The sequence below is a fragment of the Biomphalaria glabrata genome, chromosome 4 (assembly GCF_947242115.1).
Source record: "Biomphalaria glabrata chromosome 4, xgBioGlab47.1, whole genome shotgun sequence".
NCBI classification, from domain to species: Eukaryota; Metazoa; Mollusca; class Gastropoda; family Planorbidae; genus Biomphalaria; species Biomphalaria glabrata.
This window is the reverse complement of record NC_074714.1, coordinates 30,433,718-30,448,872: the sequence shown is the minus strand read 5'-3', so window position 1 is coordinate 30,448,872 and position 15,155 is coordinate 30,433,718.

Sequence of the window (15,155 nt, the reverse complement as noted above, 5' to 3'; positions counted from 1 at the left end):
GATGAAACAACAAGAGATGAAGCAACAACAAGTGATGAAACAACAAGAGATGAAGCAACAACAAGAGATGAAGCAACAACAAGTGATGAAACAACAACAAGAGATGAAGTGATGAAACAACAACAAGAGATAGAGTGATGAAACAACAACAAGAGATAGAGTGATGAAACAACAAAAAGAGATGAAGTGATGAAACAACAAGTGATGAAACAACAACAAGAGATGAAGCAACAACAAGTGATGAAACAACAACAAGAGATAGAGTGATGAAACAACAACAAGAGATAGAGTGATGAAACAACAACAAGAGATGAAACAACAACAAGAGATGAAGCAACAACAAGAGATAGAGTGATGAAACAACAACAAGAGATGAAACAACAACGAGAGATGAAGCAACAACAAGTGATGAAACAACAACAAGAGATGAAGCAACAACAAGTGATGAAACAACAACAAGAGATAGAGTGATGAAACAACAACAAGAGATAGAGTGATAAAACAACAACAAGAGATAGAGTGATGAAACAACAACAAGAGATAGAGTGATGAAACAACAAGAGATGAAACAACAACAAGTGATAAAACAACAACAAGAGATGAAACAACAACAAGAGATGAAACAACAACAAGAGATAGAGTGATGAAACAACAACAAGAGATAGAGTGATAAAACAACAACAAGAGATAGAGTGATGAAACAACAACAAGAGATGAAACAACAACAAGTGATGAAACAACAACAAGAGATGAAACAACAAGAGATAGAGTGATGAAACAACAACAAGAGATAGAGTGATGAAACAACAACAAGAGATAGAGTGATGAAACAACAACAAGAGATAGAGTGATGAAACAACAACAAGAGATAGAGTGATGAAACAACAACAAGAGATAGAGTGATGAAACAACAACAAGAGATAGAGTGATGAAACAACAACAAGAGATGAAGCAACAACAAGTGATGAAACAACAACAAGAGATAGAGTGATGAAACAACAACAAGAGATAGAGTGATGAAACAACAACAAGAGATGAAGCAACAACAAGTGATGAAACAACAACAAGAGATAGAGTGATGAAACAACAAGAGATAGAGTGATGAAACAACAACAAAAGATAGAGTGATGAAACAACAACAAGAGATGAAGCAACAACAAGTGATGAAACAACAACAAGAGATAGAGTGATGAAACAACAACAAGAGATAGAGTGATGAAACAACAACAAGAGATGAAACAACAACAAGTGATGAAACAACAACAAGAGATGAAACAACAACAAGAGATGAAACAACAACAAGAGATAGAGTGATGAAACAACAACAAGAAATAGAGTGATGAAACAACAACAAGAGATAGAGTGATGAAACAACAACAAGAGATAGAGTGATGAAACAACAACAAGAGATGAAGCAACAACAAGTGATGAAACAACAACAAGAGATACAGTGATGAAAGAACAACAAGAGATAGAGTGATGAAACAACAACAAGAGATGAAGCAACAACAAGTGATGAAACAACAACAAGAGATAGAGTGATGAAACAACAACAAGAGATAGAGTGATGAAACAACAACAAAAGATAGAGTGATGAAACAACAACAAGAGATGAAACAACAACAAGAGATGAAGCAACAACAAGAGATAGAGTGATGAAACAACAACAAGAGATAGAGTGATGAAACAACAACAAGAAATGAAGTGATGAAACAACAACAAGAGATGAAGTGATGAAACAACAACAAGAGATGAAGTGATGAAACAACAACAAGAGATGAAGTGATGAAACAACAACAAGAGATAGAGTGATGAAACAACAACAACAAGAGATGAAGTGATGAAACAACAACAAGTGATGAAGCAACAACAAGTGATGAAACAACAACAAGAGATAGAGTGATGAAACAACAACAAGAGATGAAGTGATGAAACAACAAGTGATGAAGCAACAACGAGTGATGAAGCAACAACAAGTGATGAAACAACAACAAGAGATGAAGTGATAAAACAACAAGTGATGAAACAACAACAAGAGATAGAGTGATGAAACAACAACAAGAGATAGAGTGATGAAACAACAACAAGAGATGAAACAACAACAAGAGATGAAGCAACAACAAGAGATAGAGTGATGAAACAACAAGAGATAGAGTGATGAAACAACAACAAGAGATGAAGCAACAACAAGTGATGAAACAACAACAAGAGATAGAGTGATGAAACAACAACAAGAGATAGAGTGATAAAACAACAACAAGAGATAGAGTGATGAAACAACAACAAGAGATGAAACAACAACAAGTGATGAAACAACAACAAGAGATGAAACAACAACAAGAGATGAAACAACAACAAGAGATAGAGTGATGAAACAACAACAAGAGATAGAGTGATGAAACAACAACAAGAGATAGAGTGATGAAACAACAACAAGAGATAGAGTGATGAAACAACAACAAGAGATAGAGTGATGAAACAACAACAAGAGATGAAGCAACAACAAGTGATGAAACAACAACAAGAGATAGAGTGATGAAACAACAAGAGATAGAGTGATGAAACAACAACAAGAGATGAAGCAACAACAAGTGATGAAACAACAACAAGAGATAGAGTGATGAAACAACAACAAGAGATAGAGTGATGAAACAACAAAAAGAGATGAAGTGATGAAACAACAAGTGATGAAACAACAACAAGAGATGAAGCAACAACAAGTGATGAAACAACAACAAGAGATAGAGTGATGAAACAACAACAAGAGATAGAGTGATGAAACAACAACAAGAGATAGAGTGATGAAACAACAACAAGAGATGAAGCAACAACAAGTGATGAAACAACAACAAGAGATAGAGTGATGAAACAACAACAAGAGATAGAGTGATGAAACAACAACAAGAGATAGAGTGATGAAACAACAACAAGAGATGAAACAACAACAAGAGATGAAGCAACAACAAGAGATAGAGTGATGAAACAACAACAAGAGATGAAACAACAACAAGAGATGAAGCAACAACAAGTGATGAAACAACAACAAGAGATGAAGCAACAACAAGTGATGAAACAACAACAAGAGATAGAGTGATAAAACAACAACAAGAGATAGAGTGATGAAACAACAACAAGAGATAGAGTGATGAAACAACAAGAGATGAAACAACAACAAGTGATGAAACAACAACAAGAGATGAAACAACAACAAGAGATAGAGTGATGAAACAACAACAAGAGATAGAGTGATAAAACAACAACAAGAGATAGAGTGATGAAACAACAACAAGAGATGAAACAACAACAAGTGATGAAACAACAACAAGAGATGAAACAACAAGAGATAGAGTGATGAAACAACAACAAGAGATAGAGTGATGAAACAACAACAAGAGATAGAGTGATGAAACAACAACAAGAGATAGAGTGATGAAACATCAACAAGAGATAGAGTGATGAAACAACAACAAGAGATAGAGTGATGAAACAACAACAAGAGATGAAGCAACAACAAGTGATGAAACAACAACAAGAGATAGAGTGATGAAACAACAACAAGAGATAGAGTGATGAAACAACAACAAGAGATGAAGCAACAACAAGTGATGAAACAACAACAAGAGATAGAGTGATGAAACAACAAGAGATAGAGTGATGAAACAACAACAAAAGATAGAGTGATGAAACAACAACAAGAGATGAAGCAACAACAAGTGATGAAACAACAACAAGAGATAGAGTGATGAAACAACAACAAGAGATAGAGTGATGAAACAACAAGAGATGAAACAACAACAAGTGATGAAACAACAACAAGAGATGAAACAACAACAAGAGATGAAACAACAACAAGAGATAGAGTGATGAAACAACAACAAGAAATAGAGTGATGAAACAACAACAAGAGATAGAGTGATGAAACAACAACAAGAGATAGAGTGATGAAACAACAACAAGAGATAGAGTGATGAAACAACAACAAGAGATGAAGCAACAACAAGTGATGAAACAACAACAAGAGATACAGTGATGAAAGAACAACAAGAGATAGAGTGATGAAACAACAACAAGAGATGAAGCAACAACAAGTGATGAAACAACAACAAGAGATAGAGTGATGAAACAACAACAAGAGATAGAGTGATGAAACAACAACAAAAGATAGAGTGATGAAACAACAACAAGAGATGAAACAACAACAAGAGATGAAGCAACAACAAGAGATAGAGTGATGAAACAACAACAAGAGATAGAGTGATGAAACAACAACAAGAAATGAAGTGATGAAACAACAACAAGAGATGAAGTGATGAAACAACAACAAGAGATGAAGTGATGAAACAACAACAAGAGATGAAGTGATGAAACAACAACAAGAGATAGAGTGATGAAACAACAACAACAAGAGATGAAGTGATGAAACAACAACAAGTGATGAAGCAACAACAAGTGATGAAACAACAACAAGAGATAGAGTGATGAAACAACAACAAGAGATGAAGTGATGAAACAACAAGTGATGAAGCAACAACGAGTGATGAAGCAACAACAAGTGATGAAACAACAACAAGAGATGAAGTGATGAAACAACAAGTGATGAAACAACAACAAGAGATAGAGTGATGAAACAACAACAAGAGATGAAACAACAACAAGAGATGAAGCAACAACAAGAGATGAAGTGATGAAACAACAACAAGAGATGAAGTGATGAAACAACAACAAGAGATGAAGTGATGAAACAACAACAAGAGATAGAGTGATGAAACAACAACAACAAGAGATGAAGTGATGAAACAACAACAAGTGATGAAGCAACAACAAGTGATGAAACAACAACAAGAGATAGAGTGATGAAACAACAACAAGAGATGAAGTGATGAAACAACAAGTGATGAAGCAACAACGAGTGATGAAGCAACAACAAGTGATGAAACAACAACAAGAGATGAAGTGATGAAACAACAAGTGATGAAACAACAACAAGAGATAGAGTGATGAAACAACAACAAGAGATGAAACAACAACAAGAGATGAAGCAACAACAAGAGATAGAGTGATGAAACAACAAGAGATAGAGTGATGAAACAACAACAAGAGATGAAGCAACAACAAGTGATGAAACAACAACAAGAGATAGAGTGATGAAACAACAACAAGAGATAGAGTGATAAAACAACAACAAGAGATAGAGTGATGAAACAACAACAAGAGATGAAACAACAACAAGTGATGAAACAACAACAAGAGATGAAACAACAACAAGAGATGAAACAACAACAAGAGATAGAGTGATGAAACAACAACAAGAGATAGAGTGATGAAACAACAACAAGAGATAGAGTGATGAAACAACAACAAGAGATAGAGTGATGAAACAACAACAAGAGATAGAGTGATGAAACAACAACAAGAGATGAAGCAACAACAAGTGATGAAACAACAACAAGAGATAGAGTGATGAAACAACAAGAGATAGAGTGATGAAACAACAACAAGAGATGAAGCAACAACAAGTGATGAAACAACAACAAGAGATAGAGTGATGAAACAACAACAAGAGATAGAGTGATGAAACAACAAAAAGAGATGAAGTGATGAAACAACAAGTGATGAAACAACAACAAGAGATGAAGCAACAACAAGTGATGAAACAACAACAAGAGATAGAGTGATGAAACAACAACAAGAGATAGAGTGATGAAACAACAACAAGAGATAGAGTGATGAAACAACAACAAGAGATGAAGCAACAACAAGTGATGAAACAACAACAAGAAATAGAGTAATGAAACAACAACAAGAGATAGAGTGATGAAACAACAACAAGAGATAGAGTGATGAAACAACAACAAGAGATGAAACAACAACAAGAGATGAAGCAACAACAAGAGATAGAGTGATGAAACAACAACAAGAGATGAAACAACAACAAGAGATGAAGCAACAACAAGTGATGAAACAACAACAAGAGATGAAGCAACAACAAGTGATGAAACAACAACAAGAGATAGAGTGATGAAACAACAACAAGAGATAGAGTGATAAAACAACAACAAGAGATAGAGTGATGAAACAACAACAAGAGATAGAGTGATGAAACAACAAGAGATGAAACAACAACAAGTGATGAAACAACAACAAGAGATGAAACAACAACAAGAGATGAAACAACAACAAGAGATAGAGTGATGAAACAACAACAAGAGATAGAGTGATGAAACAACAACAAGAGATAGAGTGATGAAACAACAACAAGAGATAGAGTGATGAAACAACAAGAAATGAAGTGATAAAACAACAACAACAGATAGAGTGATGAAACAACAAGAAATGAAGTGATGAAACAACAACAAGAGATGAAGTGATGAAACAACAACAAGAAATAGAGTGATGAAACAACAACAAGAGATGAAGCAACAACAAGTGATGAAACAACAACAAGAGATAGAGTGATGAAACAACAACAAGAGATAGAGTGATGAAACAACAACAAAAGATAGAGTGATGAAACAACAACAAGAGATGAAGTGATGAAACAACAACAAGAGATAGAGTGATGAAACAACAAGAAATGAAGTGATGAAACAACAACAAGAGATGAAGTGATGAAACAACAACAAGAGATGAAGTGATGAAACAACAACAAGAGATGAAGTGATGAAACAACAACAAGAGATAGAGTGATGAAACAACAACAACAAGAGATGAAGTGATGAAACAACAACAAGTGATGAAGCAACAACAAGTGATGAAGCAACAACAAGTGATGAAACAACAACAAGAGATGAAGTGATGAAACAACAAGTGATGAAGCAACAACGAGTGATGAAGCAACAACAAGTGATGAAACAACAACAAGAGATAGAGTGATAAAACAACAACAAGAGATGAAGTGATGAAACAACAACAAGTGATGAAGCAACAACAAGTGATGAAACAACAACAAGAGATGAAGTGATGAAACAACAACAAGAGATGAAGTGATGAAACAACAAGAGATGAAGTGATGAAACAACAAGAAGTGATGAAGCAACAACAAGTGATGAAACAACAACAAGAGATGAAGTGATGAAACAACAAGAGATGAAGTGATGAAACAACAACAAGAGATGAAGTGATGAAACAACAACAAGTGATGAAACAACAACAAGTGATGAAACAACAACAAGAGAGAGAGTGATGAAACAACAACAAGAGATGAAGCAACAACAAGTGATGAAGCAACAACAAGTGATGAAACAACAACAAGAGAGAGAGTGATGAAACAACAACAAGAGATGAAGTGATGAAACAACAAGTGATGAAGCAACAACAAGTGATGAAACAACAACAAGAGATGAAGTGATGAAACAACAACAAGAGATGAAGTGATGAAACAACAAGAGATGAAGTGATGAAACAACAAGAAGTGATGAAGCAACAACAAGTGATGAAACAACAACAAGAGATGAAGTGATGAAACAACAAGAGATGAAGTGATGAAACAACAAGAGATGAAGTGATGAAACAACAAGAGATGAAGTGATGAAACAACAAGAGATGAAGTGATGAAACAACAACAAGAGATGAAGTGATGAAACAACAAGAAATGAAGTGATGAAACAACAAGAGATGAAGCAACAACAAGTGATGAAGCAACAACAAGTGATGAAACAACAACAAGAGAGAGAGTGATGAAACAACAACAAGAGATAGAGTGATGAAACAACAACAAGAGATAGAGTGATAAAACAACAACAAGAGATAGAGTGATGAAACAACAACAAGAGATAGAGTGATGAAACAACAAGAGATGAAACAACAACAAGTGATAAAACAACAACAAGAGATGAAACAACAACAAGAGATGAAACAACAACAAGAGATAGAGTGATGAAACAACAACAAGAGATAGAGTGATAAAACAACAACAAGAGATAGAGTGATGAAACAACAACAAGAGATGAAACAACAACAATTGATGAAACAACAACAAGAGATGAAACAACAAGAGATAGAGTGATGAAACAACAACAAGAGATAGAGTGATGAAACAACAACAAGAGATAGAGTGATGAAACAACAACAAGAGATAGAGTGATGAAACAACAACAAGAGATAGAGTGATGAAACAACAACAAGAGATAGAGTGATGAAACAACAACAAGAGATAGAGTGATGAAACAACAACAAGAGATGAAGCAACAACAAGTGATGAAACAACAACAAGAGATAGAGTGATGAAACAACAACAAGAGATAGAGTGATGAAACAACAACAAGAGATGAAGCAACAACAAGTGATGAAACAACAACAAGAGATAGAGTGATGAAACAACAAGAGATAGAGTGATGAAACAACAACAAAAGATAGAGTGATGAAACAACAACAAGAGATGAAGCAACAACAAGTGATGAAACAACAACAAGAGATAGAGTGATGAAACAACAACAAGAGATAGAGTGATGAAACAACAACAAGAGATGAAACAACAACAAGTGATGAAACAACAACAAGAGATGAAACAACAACAAGAGATGAAACAACAACAAGAGATAGAGTGATGAAACAACAACAAGAAATAGAGTGATGAAACAACAACAAGAGATAGAGTGATGAAACAACAACAAGAGATAGAGTGATGAAACAACAACAAGAGATGAAGCAACAACAAGTGATGAAACAACAACAAGAGATACAGTGATGAAAGAACAACAAGAGATAGAGTGATGAAACAACAACAAGAGATGAAGCAACAACAAGTGATGAAACAACAACAAGAGATAGAGTGATGAAACAACAACAAGAGATAGAGTGATGAAACAACAACAAAAGATAGAGTGATGAAACAACAACAAGAGATGAAACAACAACAAGAGATGAAGCAACAACAAGAGATAGAGTGATGAAACAACAACAAGAGATAGAGTGATGAAACAACAACAAGAAATGAAGTGATGAAACAACAACAAGAGATGAAGTGATGAAACAACAACAAGAGATGAAGTGATGAAACAACAACAAGAGATGAAGTGATGAAACAACAACAAGAGATAGAGTGATGAAACAACAACAACAAGAGATGAAGTGATGAAACAACAACAAGTGATGAAGCAACAACAAGTGATGAAACAACAACAAGAGATAGAGTGATGAAACAACAACAAGAGATGAAGTGATGAAACAACAAGTGATGAAGCAACAACGAGTGATGAAGCAACAACAAGTGATGAAACAACAACAAGAGATGAAGTGATGAAACAACAAGTGATGAAACAACAACAAGAGATAGAGTGATGAAACAACAACAAGAGATAGAGTGATGAAACAACAACAAGAGATGAAACAACAACAAGAGATGAAGCAACAACAAGAGATAGAGTGATGAAACAACAAGAGATAGAGTGATGAAACAACAACAAGAGATGAAGCAACAACAAGTGATGAAACAACAACAAGAGATAGAGTGATGAAACAACAACAAGAGATAGAGTGATAAAACAACAACAAGAGATAGAGTGATGAAACAACAACAAGAGATGAAACAACAACAAGTGATGAAACAACAACAAGAGATGAAACAACAACAAGAGATGAAACAACAACAAGAGATAGAGTGATGAAACAACAACAAGAGATAGAGTGATGAAACAACAACAAGAGATAGAGTGATGAAACAACAACAAGAGATAGAGTGATGAAACAACAACAAGAGATAGAGTGATGAAACAACAACAAGAGATGAAGCAACAACAAGTGATGAAACAACAACAAGAGATAGAGTGATGAAACAACAAGAGATAGAGTGATGAAACAACAACAAGAGATGAAGCAACAACAAGTGATGAAACAACAACAAGAGATAGAGTGATGAAACAACAACAAGAGATAGAGTGATGAAACAACAAAAAGAGATGAAGTGATGAAACAACAAGTGATGAAACAACAACAAGAGATGAAGCAACAACAAGTGATGAAACAACAACAAGAGATAGAGTGATGAAACAACAACAAGAGATAGAGTGATGAAACAACAACAAGAGATAGAGTGATGAAACAACAACAAGAGATGAAGCAACAACAAGTGATGAAACAACAACAAGAGATAGAGTGATGAAACAACAACAAGAGATAGAGTGATGAAACAACAACAAGAGATAGAGTGATGAAACAACAACAAGAGATGAAACAACAACAAGAGATGAAGCAACAACAAGAGATAGAGTGATGAAACAACAACAAGAGATGAAACAACAACAAGAGATGAAGCAACAACAAGTGATGAAACAACAACAAGAGATGAAGCAACAACAAGTGATGAAACAACAACAAGAGATAGAGTGATAAAACAACAACAAGAGATAGAGTGATGAAACAACAACAAGAGATAGAGTGATGAAACAACAAGAGATGAAACAACAACAAGTGATGAAACAACAACAAGAGATGAAACAACAACAAGAGATAGAGTGATGAAACAACAACAAGAGATAGAGTGATAAAACAACAACAAGAGATAGAGTGATGAAACAACAACAAGAGATGAAACAACAACAAGTGATGAAACAACAACAAGAGATGAAACAACAAGAGATAGAGTGATGAAACAACAACAAGAGATAGAGTGATGAAACAACAACAAGAGATAGAGTGATGAAACAACAACAAGAGATAGAGTGATGAAACATCAACAAGAGATAGAGTGATGAAACAACAACAAGAGATAGAGTGATGAAACAACAACAAGAGATGAAGCAACAACAAGTGATGAAACAACAACAAGAGATAGAGTGATGAAACAACAACAAGAGATAGAGTGATGAAACAACAACAAGAGATGAAGCAACAACAAGTGATGAAACAACAACAAGAGATAGAGTGATGAAACAACAAGAGATAGAGTGATGAAACAACAACAAAAGATAGAGTGATGAAACAACAACAAGAGATGAAGCAACAACAAGTGATGAAACAACAACAAGAGATAGAGTGATGAAACAACAACAAGAGATAGAGTGATGAAACAACAAGAGATGAAACAACAACAAGTGATGAAACAACAACAAGAGATGAAACAACAACAAGAGATGAAACAACAACAAGAGATAGAGTGATGAAACAACAACAAGAAATAGAGTGATGAAACAACAACAAGAGATAGAGTGATGAAACAACAACAAGAGATAGAGTGATGAAACAACAACAAGAGATAGAGTGATGAAACAACAACAAGAGATGAAGCAACAACAAGTGATGAAACAACAACAAGAGATACAGTGATGAAAGAACAACAAGAGATAGAGTGATGAAACAACAACAAGAGATGAAGCAACAACAAGTGATGAAACAACAACAAGAGATAGAGTGATGAAACAACAACAAGAGATAGAGTGATGAAACAACAACAAAAGATAGAGTGATGAAACAACAACAAGAGATGAAACAACAACAAGAGATGAAGCAACAACAAGAGATAGAGTGATGAAACAACAACAAGAGATAGAGTGATGAAACAACAACAAGAAATGAAGTGATGAAACAACAACAAGAGATGAAGTGATGAAACAACAACAAGAGATGAAGTGATGAAACAACAACAAGAGATGAAGTGATGAAACAACAACAAGAGATAGAGTGATGAAACAACAACAACAAGAGATGAAGTGATGAAACAACAACAAGTGATGAAGCAACAACAAGTGATGAAACAACAACAAGAGATAGAGTGATGAAACAACAACAAGAGATGAAGTGATGAAACAACAAGTGATGAAGCAACAACGAGTGATGAAGCAACAACAAGTGATGAAACAACAACAAGAGATGAAGTGATGAAACAACAAGTGATGAAACAACAACAAGAGATAGAGTGATGAAACAACAACAAGAGATGAAACAACAACAAGAGATGAAGCAACAACAAGAGATGAAGTGATGAAACAACAACAAGAGATGAAGTGATGAAACAACAACAAGAGATGAAGTGATGAAACAACAACAAGAGATAGAGTGATGAAACAACAACAACAAGAGATGAAGTGATGAAACAACAACAAGTGATGAAGCAACAACAAGTGATGAAACAACAACAAGAGATAGAGTGATGAAACAACAACAAGAGATGAAGTGATGAAACAACAAGTGATGAAGCAACAACGAGTGATGAAGCAACAACAAGTGATGAAACAACAACAAGAGATGAAGTGATGAAACAACAAGTGATGAAACAACAACAAGAGATAGAGTGATGAAACAACAACAAGAGATGAAACAACAACAAGAGATGAAGCAACAACAAGAGATAGAGTGATGAAACAACAAGAGATAGAGTGATGAAACAACAACAAGAGATGAAGCAACAACAAGTGATGAAACAACAACAAGAGATAGAGTGATGAAACAACAACAAGAGATAGAGTGATAAAACAACAACAAGAGATAGAGTGATGAAACAACAACAAGAGATGAAACAACAACAAGTGATGAAACAACAACAAGAGATGAAACAACAACAAGAGATGAAACAACAACAAGAGATAGAGTGATGAAACAACAACAAGAGATAGAGTGATGAAACAACAACAAGAGATAGAGTGATGAAACAACAACAAGAGATAGAGTGATGAAACAACAACAAGAGATAGAGTGATGAAACAACAACAAGAGATGAAGCAACAACAAGTGATGAAACAACAACAAGAGATAGAGTGATGAAACAACAAGAGATAGAGTGATGAAACAACAACAAGAGATGAAGCAACAACAAGTGATGAAACAACAACAAGAGATAGAGTGATGAAACAACAACAAGAGATAGAGTGATGAAACAACAAAAAGAGATGAAGTGATGAAACAACAAGTGATGAAACAACAACAAGAGATGAAGCAACAACAAGTGATGAAACAACAACAAGAGATAGAGTGATGAAACAACAACAAGAGATAGAGTGATGAAACAACAACAAGAGATAGAGTGATGAAACAACAACAAGAGATGAAGCAACAACAAGTGATGAAACAACAACAAGAAATAGAGTGATGAAACAACAACAAGAGATAGAGTGATGAAACAACAACAAGAGATAGAGTGATGAAACAACAACAAGAGATGAAACAACAACAAGAGATGAAGCAACAACAAGAGATAGAGTGATGAAACAACAACAAGAGATGAAACAACAACAAGAGATGAAGCAACAACAAGTGATGAAACAACAACAAGAGATGAAGCAACAACAAGTGATGAAACAACAACAAGAGATAGAGTGATGAAACAACAACAAGAGATAGAGTGATAAAACAACAACAAGAGATAGAGTGATGAAACAACAACAAGAGATAGAGTGATGAAACAACAAGAGATGAAACAACAACAAGTGATGAAACAACAACAAGAGATGAAACAACAACAAGAGATGAAACAACAACAAGAGATAGAGTGATGAAACAACAACAAGAGATAGAGTGATGAAACAACAACAAGAGATAGAGTGATGAAACAACAACAAGAGATAGAGTGATGAAACAACAAGAAATGAAGTGATAAAACAACAACAACAGATAGAGTGATGAAACAACAAGAAATGAAGTGATGAAACAACAACAAGAGATGAAGTGATGAAACAACAACAAGAAATAGAGTGATGAAACAACAACAAGAGATGAAGCAACAACAAGTGATGAAACAACAACAAGAGATAGAGTGATGAAACAACAACAAGAGATAGAGTGATGAAACAACAACAAAAGATAGAGTGATGAAACAACAACAAGAGATGAAGTGATGAAACAACAACAAGAGATAGAGTGATGAAACAACAAGAAATGAAGTGATGAAACAACAACAAGAGATGAAGTGATGAAACAACAACAAGAGATGAAGTGATGAAACAACAACAAGAGATGAAGTGATGAAACAACAACAAGAGATAGAGTGATGAAACAACAACAACAAGAGATGAAGTGATGAAACAACAACAAGTGATGAAGCAACAACAAGTGATGAAGCAACAACAAGTGATGAAACAACAACAAGAGATGAAGTGATGAAACAACAAGTGATGAAGCAACAACGAGTGATGAAGCAACAACAAGTGATGAAACAACAACAAGAGATAGAGTGATAAAACAACAACAAGAGATGAAGTGATGAAACAACAACAAGTGATGAAGCAACAACAAGTGATGAAACAACAACAAGAGATGAAGTGATGAAACAACAACAAGAGATGAAGTGATGAAACAACAAGAGATGAAGTGATGAAACAACAAGAAGTGATGAAGCAACAACAAGTGATGAAACAACAACAAGAGATGAAGTGATGAAACAACAACAAGAGATGAAGTGATGAAACAACAACAAGTGATGAAACAACAACAAGTGATGAAACAACAACAAGAGAGAGAGTGATGAAACAACAACAAGAGATGAAGCAACAACAAGTGATGAAGCAACAACAAGTGATGAAACAACAACAAGAGAGAGAGTGATGAAACAACAACAAGAGATGAAGTGATGAAACAACAAGTGATGAAGCAACAACAAGTGATGAAACAACAACAAGAGATGAAGTGATGAAACAACAACAAGAGATGAAGTGATGAAACAACAAGAGATGAAGTGATGAAACAACAAGAAGTGATGAAGCAACAACAAGTGATGAAACAACAACAAGAGATGAAGTGATGAAACAACAAGAGATGAAGTGATGAAACAACAAGAGATGAAGTGATGAAACAACAAGAGATGAAGTGATGAAACAACAAGAGATGAAGTGATGAAACAACAACAAGAGATGAAGTGATGAAACAACAAGAAATGAAGTGATGAAACAACAAGAGATGAAGCAACAACAAGTGATGAAGCAACAACAAGTGATGAAACAACAACAAGAGAGAGAGTGATGAAACAACAACAAGAGATGAAGTGATGAAACAACAAGTGATGAAGCAACAACAAGTGATGAAACAACAACAAGAGATGAAGTGATGAAACAACAAGAGATGAAGTGATGAAACAACAAGAAGTGATGAAGCAACAACAAGTGATGAAACAACAACAAGAGATGAAGTGATGAAACAACAAGAGATGAAGTGATGAAACAACAAGAGATGAAGTGATGAAACAACAACAAGAGATGAAGTGATGAAACAACAAGAAATGAAGTGATGAA